Source organism: Cydia fagiglandana, chromosome 14, assembly GCF_963556715.1.
Source record: "Cydia fagiglandana chromosome 14, ilCydFagi1.1, whole genome shotgun sequence".
NCBI lineage: Eukaryota > Metazoa > Arthropoda > Insecta > Lepidoptera > Tortricidae > Cydia > Cydia fagiglandana.
Window position 1 is genome coordinate 729,388 of NC_085945.1, and position 13,541 is coordinate 742,928.

The following is a 13,541-nucleotide window of genomic DNA, read 5'->3' on the forward strand; positions in this document are numbered from 1 at the left end:
AAAAATAGGTTACAATATATTTTTGTCGTAATTTCAGTGTACATAATAACTTAATCTAAGACATTAATTTCAAAATATTCCAATACATGCCAACCTTACAATCTAAAACAAAACGTATATGCACATACAAATAAAGACACTAAAGCTACCTTTAAAAAAAAGAAACAAGCAAGGTTATTTTAAATATTAATTAGAATATGATTTTAATTAGGTATCTATTGTTAAATAAAATAATTTAACGGATCATTTTAATAAGTTGATTAAAGATAAATTACGGTTTAAACAATTAAAGGTTTACAATGTTGGAAATATTTCACTTAACATATAATAAAAAAATAAAAAATTGGTTAACATATGACAGATTAATAGGTTCTTAAAATTATCTACTTTATATTCTAAATGTAATTACAATACTTGCTTTTCACTTCCCGTTACGTATTTCTACTTTGCTATTTAATTACAATAAACACCTTGGTGTCGTTGTTTATTATTTTGCTTATTCTGCTATTAATTATCCTAAAAGGTTACATGACTATATTTATCTTATAGCTAAAAGTGCGGTATTGACATTTAGTATGTGTCTTACAATTATTCCTATGTGACATTAGATATAATACTGTAAACAATGCGTTGCTTGCTTTCTTATGTTCTAATAAGGAAGATGGAGATCCTTTTATGGATTCTGTCGGCTTGGTAAGTTTAAATGTGATCGGTTTTAAATTGCATTTTGTAGAATAAGAAATGTGGATTGTTAGATTATTAGATCAGTTCTGTCGCTTACTTCGCGGATTTGTGTCGATCATGGAACTTGCAATTACGTTTGAATTTGACTTGTGTGTTTGTGTGTGTATGTGTTTCTCGTGTCTGGTGTGCCGAAGAGGTGAGTTTTAATGGTAATAGTGCTTTGTTCTGTTTTGGTGTGCAATGTTTTCTTTTCCTGATACTAATAATTTTAATGTTTGACCTTGGTGTTGTGCTACTGTGTAGGGTTCCGTGTATACTGGGTCCATGTTATCTCTATCTTCCTTTTTTTTTTAATATTAAGTCTCCTACGTTATAGTTACATGAATGTTTTTTTTTTATATATATTTTTTTGTTTTTTGTATATTTTTGTTTTTTAACTTGTTTTGTCTTAATTAAATTATGTCTAGCGTCCTCCTGGGACTTTTGCGATCTATACTTAAGTTCTAGGGAATAAGGGTTAAAATTATAAATTGGGTCTTATTTGTTATACACGGTGTAACATGAGGAAACCGAATAATTTTAACCACGCATTTCTGAGGTCAAAAGAAGGAAAAAATGTAATATGAGTTTAGGTAAATTTCGCCAAAAAAAAAATTTTTTTTGTTTTGTTTTTTCAATTTTTTGAATGTATTTATACATAAAAAATAAATGTTATTGGTAAACTTGTTACTTAAAATTGATTTTTAATTTTTTTTTTCGTAAAGCCTTCTTTTTGCAAAATGTTACTTGTCACTTTTTGACATCTATCAATAAGGATATTTAGACTATGTCCCATAGCAGCAACATTACCATCAAAAAGGCCTTTTACATTATGTAACAACAAAAACTTGTTTATTTTTAAATTATTATTATCTTTGAAACTAGGCGTTTTTTCAAAAAAGTTTATAGGACATTTTTATCTCTAAATATGATCAGGAATACGCTGTTAAAATTATTCGGTTTACTCATGTTACACCATGTATAAAATTACGGTTTAGTGTAAATTGATATTTTTAGATGCCGAAAAATATAATAATTTGAGAATTTGATATATAATTTTTATAATATGTCATTGACTATGTAATGGTTGCATTAATATGTGTGTTGTTTTATTTTAGTGCTGTATGACTGGGGGTTTTTTTTTTTACAATCTGTTCTTACTTAATGCTAATATTTGTTCACTGATTTTAAATAATAGTATATGGCTCTTTTATACATTGGGTAATAATAACATTAATGACTATGTGGTTAAAAATGATTTTTGTACATTGATGACGAAAAACTCGTATTGTAGTATAATATAATACTTTATTATTTTATTATTTGTATTATTTTATTTATTTTATGTTTGTTTGTTTTTTTTTTTTTATACATTGACCTATTGTAGGTATGGCAAATAGGTTGTTAGGTATCTTTGAGAATTCTCTTTGACAAGTAAACTGGTCATTAACTTATTATTATACATATTATGGACACAATACAAAGTGTATTTGTATTGTATTTATATTTTACACGTATGATTTTTTTGCATTAATTTAACTTATTTTAATTAAGTTCGTTTTTTTTTTTAATTGATTTGTTTATTATTATCACTGTATTATCAATTGTAGGTATTTATTTAATGTTGGTATTACGTTTTTTTTTATAATTAATGTTATTTGTCTTAATTTAGTTTTATTCATAAATATATTTAGTATATCATCTATTGTATTAATTAATTATTTTCTTTTCTATTTTGATTTATAGTTGATTTTATTTATCTACTATTGAGTATAATGCTATATTTGATATTTGTATGTATATAGGTATATATATATATTTTACAGGCTGTTTTTAACACATGTTTATATTAATAAACATACTACTTATGTGTCCAAGGACCTTCATGCTAGGTAACTCGACCGTATCATGATGTCTCAAGGATTCAGTGCTTGTAAAAAAATGTTTTTCTGTGTTATAGTGTCTATTATTTTCCCTGGGGTTTTCATTTATTATTATTTTTTTTTTTAGAATTTAGTTTGCTCGTGATTTGTGGAAAATTTGTTTATTATTGTAGGAATTGATCGCCAATGAGCCATTTTGTAATGTCTGCATTGTGACCTAATAATGTAAGCTGACTTTGTGATACCTGTCACCTGTCTTTTAAAAAGTACACAGCGCCTTTCAATAGCGCTCTCGGTCGGCCGACCTTTTTTACATACAACATATTTATTAAGGATACAAAAATTTATTATTTATTATAGCGCGCTGATACATATTACGCGTAATATGCATTGCCAGACAGTTGTTTTCACACATCGGAACAACAAAAAACCTTTCCGTGTGCCCAAGGACCGCTGCAATTGAGAGCTCGCTCGAATTGTTTAGGTTTCAAGGGTTATTGCCTGGTTGTATCCTGGTGTACCTTGCTTACATTATTTATTTCCACGAGCTACCCCGTTTTGAAAGGAAATCATCACTTTGAAAACTTAAAGCATATAAGAGTCACAATAACTTTTAGTTGATCAGGCTAATTGTTGGTTGCAACACTTATCTGATTTAGCTCTTTCAATGTGATGTTTAGATGTTTTCTCCAATATGCTCGGAAATGTTCACCTTACTGTAGCAAAAATACTACGGGAAGTTCTTCGTTAATGTCAAACTCTAATTAAAAAACATCAAACTATCGCTGTCCTGTTCTAGCGGACGGGAAGTAAAAAAACACTACAGTAATAACTTATTACTGTAGTGTTTTTTACTTTTTAATAATAAAAAACGCAAACGGCCAATTATTATTGCCGCGAGCCGCTTCTACACGACCCGATCAGCTATCATTTCACGTGTATGATCGTGCGAATACTGCTTAATAAAATCAAAGATTATTTTTATATTTTTTTTAAATGTCATCCGTGTTCATAAAGCTTATATAGTTTGTCAAAGAACTTTCTCATTTCAAACAAAGACAAAGAGAATCATACTATCTTTGTCTTACACTAGTACTAGCACCCAAAAGAAAAGGATGGGTATAGTTTTCCTGGTTCTTACTGACTGAAAAGTTGGTTTGACCAACTATATTGCACAATTATATTGAATGAACGAATACTTAATGGCAGAATAAGTTTGTAACTTTAACTTTTAAAAATTAATTAAAGAGGGAAATTGTTTTTGACATTTTGGATGTGAAGGTTTGATTTGAGTGATGCTTGATGGTTAAATAATAATTATTTTAGCTTATTTCCTCGCATGTTTGGAGAAAAGCACTATATATGCCTCGTCAGGAATAGCAATTCGTGGATTCGTCTTCTTTGTCGGACTCCGCTTCGCTTCGCGTCGTCCGACAAAATCGAAACTCATCCACGAATTGCCCTTTCCCGGCCTCTGCAATAATGTACTATTCCTTCCCTTTTATTTTGTTTATTTGTCTTTCATTATATTTATTTTATACCTACTCGTATTACCTAATTGATGCCTTAATTTTTATATCATATGTTGTGAATAATGTTTTAGTTTAAAACTCTAATAATGCGTCAAATGTATGAACTGTTTATTGCTTTTTTTTTTTCCTTCATTTATGTACTCGAAATTTAAGATGACATAGCATGTGTTGCATCCGTATTGGGTGACGTATGACGAGTACGCGTGACGCGTAGCCCAAGAAAGATACGCTTACGTTAAACATTAATTAGTAATAGGCAATTTTTTTTTTATTCCTGTTCTTTAGATCATTTTAAGATACTTTATTTTCGAATCCAACCAACTTTCCCTCCGGAAGTAGGTAAAAAAAAATAGTTTAAAAAAAGAGCCGTTCTTGTTTGTTAAAAATAGTAATAGTATTTTTAGTTCGTAAACGTGACGAAAATAATATATATAATGAGTCGACAATGGAATCGGTCAAAATATTTACACGAAAAATAACTAATTCAATAAATTGCGGGACCTCACGGATATACGTCGTAACTTGATATAAAAAAAAAGTTATAATTAAGTCTTTGATTTAATTACCATAAAACTACTTCATTAAGCTATTTATCCGAGAATCCAACATCAATATTATTTGTATCACTTTTATATATATTTACGCCTTAAACGTGCTAGAAAAAATGGTTATAGATATAATTTCTAGCAGACTTTGTTCTGATAACGTTCAAAGTGATATTCAATACATAATCACACTAAAACATGGTCAATGTAATAAATAAGAGCAATTTAACAAATTCGCTAAATGAAACTACCAAATTTGAACTCTGTGCGCTAATGCTAAGGATTACATTTCCTTGCGGCGCGCGGGTACAGTTTCAATGCGGGCGGTGGCGGGAGTTCGTGCCAAGGACGCGTGGATAGTATGTAGGTAAGTATGTACTTAACTACAAGTTGCTACAAGTGACAGGCCAATTCGAACGTGCGCGGGCGTCCCGCTCGCACCAAATATTTGTGCGGCCAAGTCTGAGCGAAATGAACGCGCGCGTGAATGATAGCTAATTAAAAATAACTGATATAATTTCCAACATTATTTTAATATTGGTTGATGTTCAAATTATACACGTCAGTCGTCAACGTTATGACCCACTACAAAAATAAAAATTTCGCATGACTATCGTTCTTATTTAATTTCAGAATGGCATAGTGTGGAGTGGCATTATAAAAGGAATACTTATTATCGTAGTCATTTGACAGTTTTGGTGACACTTTCACATTCTGTCACAGCGAAGTGTGTAGGCCCACTCTTTAATTTTATATTAAAGTCTATCCAACAACTTTGTCAGTAGAAAAAGGCGCGAAATTCAAATTTTCTATGAGACAATAACCTTTCGCGCCTAAGCGTCTGTAGACTTTTTTTTTCAACAAACGTATTATATTGACTATTTCGTGCTCTTTCTATTCATAACTAGTTTACGTTCCTAAGTTTCAGAAAGCCCCCTCTCGCTGTCTGCAAAAATCGACGCCACACTCGCGTTCGCGGCTTCACGCCGCGATTCGCGCACGAGTGTGGAGGAGGCTTAATAAGTATAACATAGTATAATAATAGTCGACGCCAAAGATATGTTTACACTTTTGCACCTTATTCCTTTGTAATAAGGCCAAAAGTACGGCTTTAAAATGACAACGTTTTACACAAAAATAAAACGCTAATTACATAACTTACCATATTCGGAACCTAAGAACAATATTGAGAGTGGCAACACTGTCACAGGAGGCTATTCATAAATTACGTCATTTCAAATTTGGGGCAGGGGGCAAAAATCGTCAAAAATAGATGACGTCATTTATGGACAGCCCCTAGGTCGTATTGTCTTTTTCTAGCATATACGTCCCTCTCTCCCCCACACTCCTACCACACAGGCAGGTTGCTTTGTCAGTTATACAAGATAAATTTTCAAGTCATTGTCTCAAAATTATACATATGTGCACCATGCAGGATTAAAACTTTAGGTTCCGAATAGAGATGCACCGGATATTCGGTTATTATCCGGTATCCTATCTCGCCCTTATTTTAATATCCGGCCGGATACCGGATAGTAACTATGCTTGATATCGGAATATAATCGTACTCGATTATTATTTTAAAACAATTTAAACGTTCCATTCACTAGCTCGCGCACTAATTTCGTAGTGATAGACCTATATGAGTCCGTGCAAAAGTTCATTACGAAACAGGGCAAAACTTCCACAATGCTCACCTGAAAAATCGGAATGTAGGTATATTTCCGCCGGCCGAATATTCGGCGCCCGAATACCGAATATTCGGCCTATAGTCAGGCCGTATATCCGGTATCCTGTATGCGGCCAAACAACTATCCGTTGCATCTGTAGTTCCGAATATGGTAAGTTATTTAATTAGCGTTTTATTTTTGTGTAAACGCTGTCATTAAACAGCTGTACCGATATTCGGAACCTAAGAATAATATTGAAGCATGTTTGTTATCGCCTGGTGGTGGGAAGACGCCAAACCAATGTGATTATACATATCCTATGATATACTTATTATGTGTATGTAATATAATTATATTATAAATGTAGTACACCCTTTATTGTAACACCAATGAGGAGAGAGATATTTAGTAAAGTATACAATTTGATAGGTACATTTTGTATAATTAACATAGGTATATATGCCATTAAATAAATAAATAAATACTATAGGACAATTTTACACAGATTGACCTAGTCCCACAGTAAGCTCAATAAGGCTTGTGTTGTGGGTACTAGACGACGAAATATATAATATACACATATCTATAAACTAGACGGGCCCGCGGCTCCGCTCGCGTAAATGAAATATAGAGTTTATCTTATGTTTATTTAACTGCCGACATTACTATGTACATAATAATTAATAACACAGTCAGACAGGGTTGGATATATATGCAACCTTGCCAGGGTTTATAACTGTGATATCCCATTTCTTATTTAATTGTAGTCGTTACTTGGATAACTTAATTCGCAAATTTCTCAAAAAATGATGTGATTTGATGAATAAAAGGCAAGATTGTATCTTTTCATCTACGTAGGTATTTGTGACGTTCCACGGCAAAAGGTACTTTATGGCGGCTGCCGATTACGTCGCATAGCGCCGCAATAATATTGGAGCGATGCTATTATTAACGAATAATAGCGTAAGCGCCAACCACCATAAGGTACGTTTACCTGTGGGACGTCACATTTATAACAACTTGTTTCAACATAAAATTATTCTTTATTTTTATAAGCCTAGTTCCAAAACGTTCATTAGATTAATTTCCGCCTTAAGAATAATATGGACGATCACCGCCCATAAATCGATAATCGCCTTTTCATACAAACGTAGTCCCCATTTCCCTTTCTGGATATTAACATTACTTACTACGGCTACGGTGATGCAACGACCCAAAGTGAGTCCTGGCCTCCGACTCCAGATCACGCCATGTTTCTCGGTCTTGCAATAGCTCTCGCCAGTCAGCATGGCGGAGGTTGGGCAGGTCTAGAGCAACTACGTCGTTTCAGCGGTACCTAGGACGTCCATCGGCTGTCTCCCACTTCGTTGTCCCAAGTACGCTCTCGGCACGATCCTCTCCCATTCTCTTTGTGTCCGAGCCACGGAAGCTCAGCCGCTTTGGTCTCTCCAATACCCAAATATATCGCCAAATATATCGGAACACATTTTTATTATTTCTATGGCAACAAAGTTATATTACGATATATTTGGCTACTTTAGCCGTCACTATCTATTTCATACTGACTGTACATTTGCTTTATGAATGTGTAGTCGCCATTAGATATATATCGTAGCCACCAAGGTCGCTCAAAAATATCTGAACATACACTTTGATTACATTATACATAATTTACATGGTTCAGATATTTGTGAATACCTCATCCGCTCCGATATATCTGATGGTGACTTTCAGCAAGAAGAAAAATCTTACCTGGTCGAGTCGTATCTTATTACGCGAGAAAACAATTCCCGAATTGATTATATCTCTAAAGTCATCCCTTGAACTGATGGACTTCATATTAACGTATCAACTTTTTATTTTTGGGCTTTCTCGGCAGCCCGTTCCCCGGACGAATGGCAATGGTTGCCGAAGCCATAAAAGTCATCTGAATAATATAACTCGAAAATAAATTTAAAACAACGAAATGCAAATTATTAGTAATATGACAGAAGTCATTCGTATGGGGGCTACGAAGGTTGACATTGACAGCACTTTTTATTTTACTTCGAGTAAAAAAAGCCGAAATCACTGCATACCAACATAACAAACATAATTTTGGTTATTTGAAGATCGAAACGAAACCAACAGAGTTTCCGAAAATGGCCGATAGTCGTAAAATGAAGAATGTTATGAAAATTTCTTTTGCTTATTGTAAGTTAAATACGCATCGAAAGCGATAGTTTTTATGCTCTAGTTATATTCTCATATTTAGATAATAGATTAGAACAGCTTTTTCTTATCATACGTGCGTCTTATTCGTGAAACGTGTCAAAAACTTTTTTAGAAATTTGTAAGGTGCCATCTCTCTTCTTCCCTCGTTTTTTATCCCGTTCTGGTTTTTCGATTTTATATATATGATTTGCATTTGTGACCACCTGACGAAGCCTGCGTTGTGGATATCCTACCTAAAAATTTGATCATATTTTTATAGATGTTAAATAAAGACTTAGATAAAAAATTATATAGGTATATGTGAAGTGTAATTAAATCCAAAATAACAACTACATGCAAAAGTTCTTTTCCTTAATCTTGTAAGCTATAGGTAAGTAAGTACCTGCTAAATTATTTATTTAAGTACCTACCTACATTTTTACCAATATTTTATTCAAAATCAAACATCTAGTTGGAAAGAAATAAGTAGGTAGATAAAGAGTGAAATATTTCACGATTTCGTATGTCATTCTTGCGCAGAGCCATGCTAATCTCTCTCTGTTTCTAGTCAAATTTAAGTATATGAATTATGAATTGCCGAAGTACTAACCCACAATGGGATGTAGGTTTGTTCGTTACCTTGTATCTCTTTTTATCAGCACTTTTATTACTAAAAGTTTATTTGTGACGTCCCGCGATAAAGGTACCTTATGGCGGCTGGCGCTTATGCCGCATAGCGTTGCAATAATATTGGAGCGGCGTTAATAATAGCGTAAGCGCCAATCGCCATAAGGTACCTTTATCCGCAGGATGTCACATTCTGCTATATTATACTAACCCTGAACGGGATAAAAAGACAAATTGCTGATAGATACTTAGACAGATGAAACCTCCTCGCCATATCATAGTCTACCTTAATACGTAGGTTCTACGTAACGCGTATTAACTAGCCGTACCATTCGTATTCGAAAACACAAATCACTTGAAAACTGAAGGGTATGCCATTCACCATTTAAGTATTCAAATTTCAAACCTTATTATACACACAGAAAGATTTAAACTAACAAGACTCAGAAGAGACTTCATGTAGTATGTAATGGTAACACGTGCACGCTTTACTAACTCGATGTGTTTTTAAAGATATGTACTTCAGTATTTTCATTGGCATAGCCACGGTGCACGCAGGCAGCCTTTGAAAACACTTTCACGTCATATCATGCCATAAGCCGTTAGAAACTGTTTTTCACCACACCAGCTCGGAAAGGCTTACTTTGCACTTCAAAAACTAAGAGCAAACTTACATTTTAATCACAAGTGAGGCAAAGTAATCAAATGCAAATTTTGAGTTGTTTTGTTATGTTTGCTGGTAGAATTGACTTTTAAATCATGATTTTGGATGATAAATATTTAATAACATTCATTTGTATTTGATTATTACATTTAATATTTGCTTCAGGTTGATGTAGTGAAAGATTTTGTGTTTCAATTGGGGCAAATTTTGTTTAACCCTCGTGCTTTGAAACCCTCGCAACGCTCAAGATTCCATGTTTCGAATATTGATACTCGCAATATTAGCACGAGCGGTTAAACAATAACTTTGCCCCCTTGTAAAATAAATAACTATTTCAATATAGTCAGCTAAACTGAGGTACAAATTCAAAAACTCACCAGTAATTTAGCTTCACGACCTTCTAGATGGAAAAACAGCAAGCCAATGACTTGAAAATTTGCCTTGAATAACTGACAAAGCAACCTGCCTGTGTGGTGGGAGTGTAGGAGCGAGGGACGTATATGCTAGAAAGGAGCAATACGACCTACGACAGTGTTGCCACTCTCAATTTGAGATGCAATAGATAGTTGTTTGGTCGGATACCGGGTATTCGGCCTGACCATCGGCCGGCGGAATAATACCTACATTTCGGTTTTTAGGTGCGCATTGTGCAGGTTTTAACCTGTTTCGTGGTGAACGTTGGCGCGGACTCATTTCTATGTTCGAAATGAGTAGGTACCTACGCGTGCAAGTGAGTGGATGTGAATTTTTAAATTGTTTTGAAATAATAAACGAGTAAGTACAATATGACCGTGACTGTTTCTTAAATCCAATTTGTTTACTCTGAAATCTAGCAAAGTTAATATCCGGTATTCGGCCGGATAGTGGGTCACTAATGTCACTATCCGGTGCATCTCTACTCTCAATATTATTCTGAGGTTCCAAATATCGGTACAGTTGTTTAATTGTTGCTTAATTTGGAGATTGACCCCAATTTCATTTCTGATCAAATCGGTCGATTTGATCATCCCGTCTGGACTCCACTTAACAGCCGTAACACATTAGCGCGCGCGCGTAACACGGTGCGCCAAACCATAGCCTGATGTCATGTAGGTATGTACTTAGTCCAAAATTATGTTATTTATATGCAATATATGCATTGAACGTTAAATCTGAACCAATTCGATTACTATTCTATAGTGAATCAGCATGACTTGAAAAAGCGCGGCAAATTTAAAACATGTATGTAAAAACCATTTAAGGTTTCAATAGCCCTCATAGACCTGACTTTTATCTCGATATCGTAATTTTCTAGCGACAAACCCATTATCTATACAAAACTGTCGCAAAAATGTTATCGCTTGTATATCGTGGTACAGGATAGGATGGAGCCATAGACTTACTACTTGCTTGCAGGTATCGTAATCAAACAAAGTGCTTGCTAAGTAGCTAAATACGCGCAATGTATTTTTATGTCAAAAATAATGTATTTATTTAATGTTAATTTAGTATGAATTATATAGTAAATATATGTATATTGTTTTATCCACAAATATGAACAATTGTAGTTAATTTACAAAACATAATTTATACGGCCACAAATAACGTCAACGGAATCTATTGAATGGCATTGCCCAGCGTGCACAATCGCACTATCGGGAAGAACGAAGAAGCGCGTAATGGCGGCAGTGGCGTAACTAGGGGGGGGTTGGAGGGGGCACGTGCCCCGGGCGCCGTCCAAGGGGGGGCGCCAAAATGGGCAAGACTACCTCCCCGCCTTGCCAAAAGGCAGCAGGGATATTTTCGTCAATCGTATTTACCACCACTGTGAAGTGTGAAATGCGGATGGTAATCTGGCCCACAACTCAAAATGGTTAGGGAGGCGAATAGGGGAATTTTCGGCAATACTCGAGCGTGGCAGTTTAAGATATGAGAGATACCTTAGACCTAATAGAACAACCTTGTAAAGTATTTAGCTCTATATGTAGTGACGCGCGCCTAGGATAGACGATCAGATTAGTAAAAAAAAATGGATAGTCTGAAATACTCGAGCGCGTCAGATTAAGATATTGGGGGTTGATTTTAGTGTTTAAAGACTAAATTTAACTAATCTGACGATAAGTCCTTGACGCCGCCGAGTTATAGGGTCGCGAACTTGTAAAAAAAAAACGTTAATCCGGCATTCTCGAGCGCGATTTTTTTTTATTATTTTGAAGAATATAATCTAAAACTTACTAAAAATACAAAATCTGCCGGTTTCCGCATGACCGGAAGTGTGGAGGAGCCATTTCGTCTTCCTAAGAACGCGTTGCGGCATATAAGTCGCGAACGATACATTTTACAAAAAAAAAGTTTAAATAAACAAAAAAGATAATTTTTATTTTACACAAAAAAGGTCTCTTTACATTTTTGTCCAAAGTTAAAACTTTTTGACTTGAAGCATCATAAAATCGGTCAGATTAAGAGAACCCACCAACATTTTTGTCAGATTAAAAAAATATGCTTTCAGGATACCGAGATAAACCTCCCCTATGAAAATCTGACGCGCTCGAGTATTTCAAAAAAACTTTTTTTTTTTGCATTTTCAAAAATTCATCGTAACTTATCGTCACGCCGAAATCGTCAGTTTTTTTAAAGGAAGCTTCCTTGGGGCCTACTTAACACCCCTTCCGAAAATCTGACGCGCTCGAGTAAATTTTTTTTTTTTGCATTTTTGACTACTTTATATGCCTACCCCCACCACGCAAACCGGCAGATTAGTATACCGTTGTTATCAGAGGCACTCGGGGCATACGTAGTATGAATATCTGACGCGCTCGAGAATGCCCAAGTAACTGTTTTTTTTAACATTTTTGAAAAACCGTACACGCCAAACCCACCGCTAAAATGGTTTTTGCCATACGAGCTTTTCTTTTCGAAATTATTTTATCTTTCGATTTTGATAGGTCTCGACGGCGCCGTTGAATTACGCCATTTAGCTACCTCGCCTCCCTAACTAAAAGAGAAAGCCGATCTTTTAGGTACGTAGGCTGTTCCATAAGTCTTGCAATGGAAGGAATCTAACAAGCTTTCACATGTATGACTGAGCGTATGGTTATCTGCCACTAATTACAAGTTCTTACATGATGTGTTTGTTGAGCCTGCCAGCAGTGATATTCGTTAAATAGATCGAAATAATTGTGAAAATGGCTAGTCTCGGTAACCGCGAGTACAAAGTGATTTTGTATTATAATTTCAAACGTGGATTATCTTACTAAGATTGCCACGAGGAAATGTTCGGTGCCTTTGGTAAGGAGTACCCTTCCCTTTCCACCGTATTCAGGTGGTAAAAGGAATTTCAAAGAGGCAACTATAATTTAGACGACGGCGAAGGACCAGGCCGACCCTTTACAAGCAGGACCCAAGAAAACATAGACGCTGTTAGAAAACTGATAACTATTAATAGGCGAATTACGTGCAGGCATATTGAGGAGATTCTCCACATTAGTGCATCAACACTTAATTCAAATTTACACCAAGGCCTAAAAGTTAAAAAGTTATGTTCTCTCTGGGTCCCTCATCTGGGCAGTTGGCACTTCCACCATGATAACGCTCCTGCTCATCGAGCTATCAGAACTCAGAAGTTTTTGGGGCAATCGGGGCTTACTGTGCTGGACCACCCATCTTATAGCCCCGACCTTGCACCGTGCGATTTTGGTCTCTTCCCGCTGATCAAGAGCCAGTTA

General features: G+C 34.9%; 1 non-coding gene across 1 annotated transcript; it reads right to left on the reverse strand.

Annotated features, from left to right (window-relative positions):
• Positions 1–9,041: 9,041 nt before the first annotated feature.
• Positions 9,042–9,152, reverse strand: LOC134671019 (U6 spliceosomal RNA). Its single transcript, XR_010099160.1, has one exon. It is a non-coding gene; the product is annotated as a U6 spliceosomal RNA (small nuclear RNA).
• Between the last annotated feature and the right edge of the window lie 4,389 nt (positions 9,153–13,541).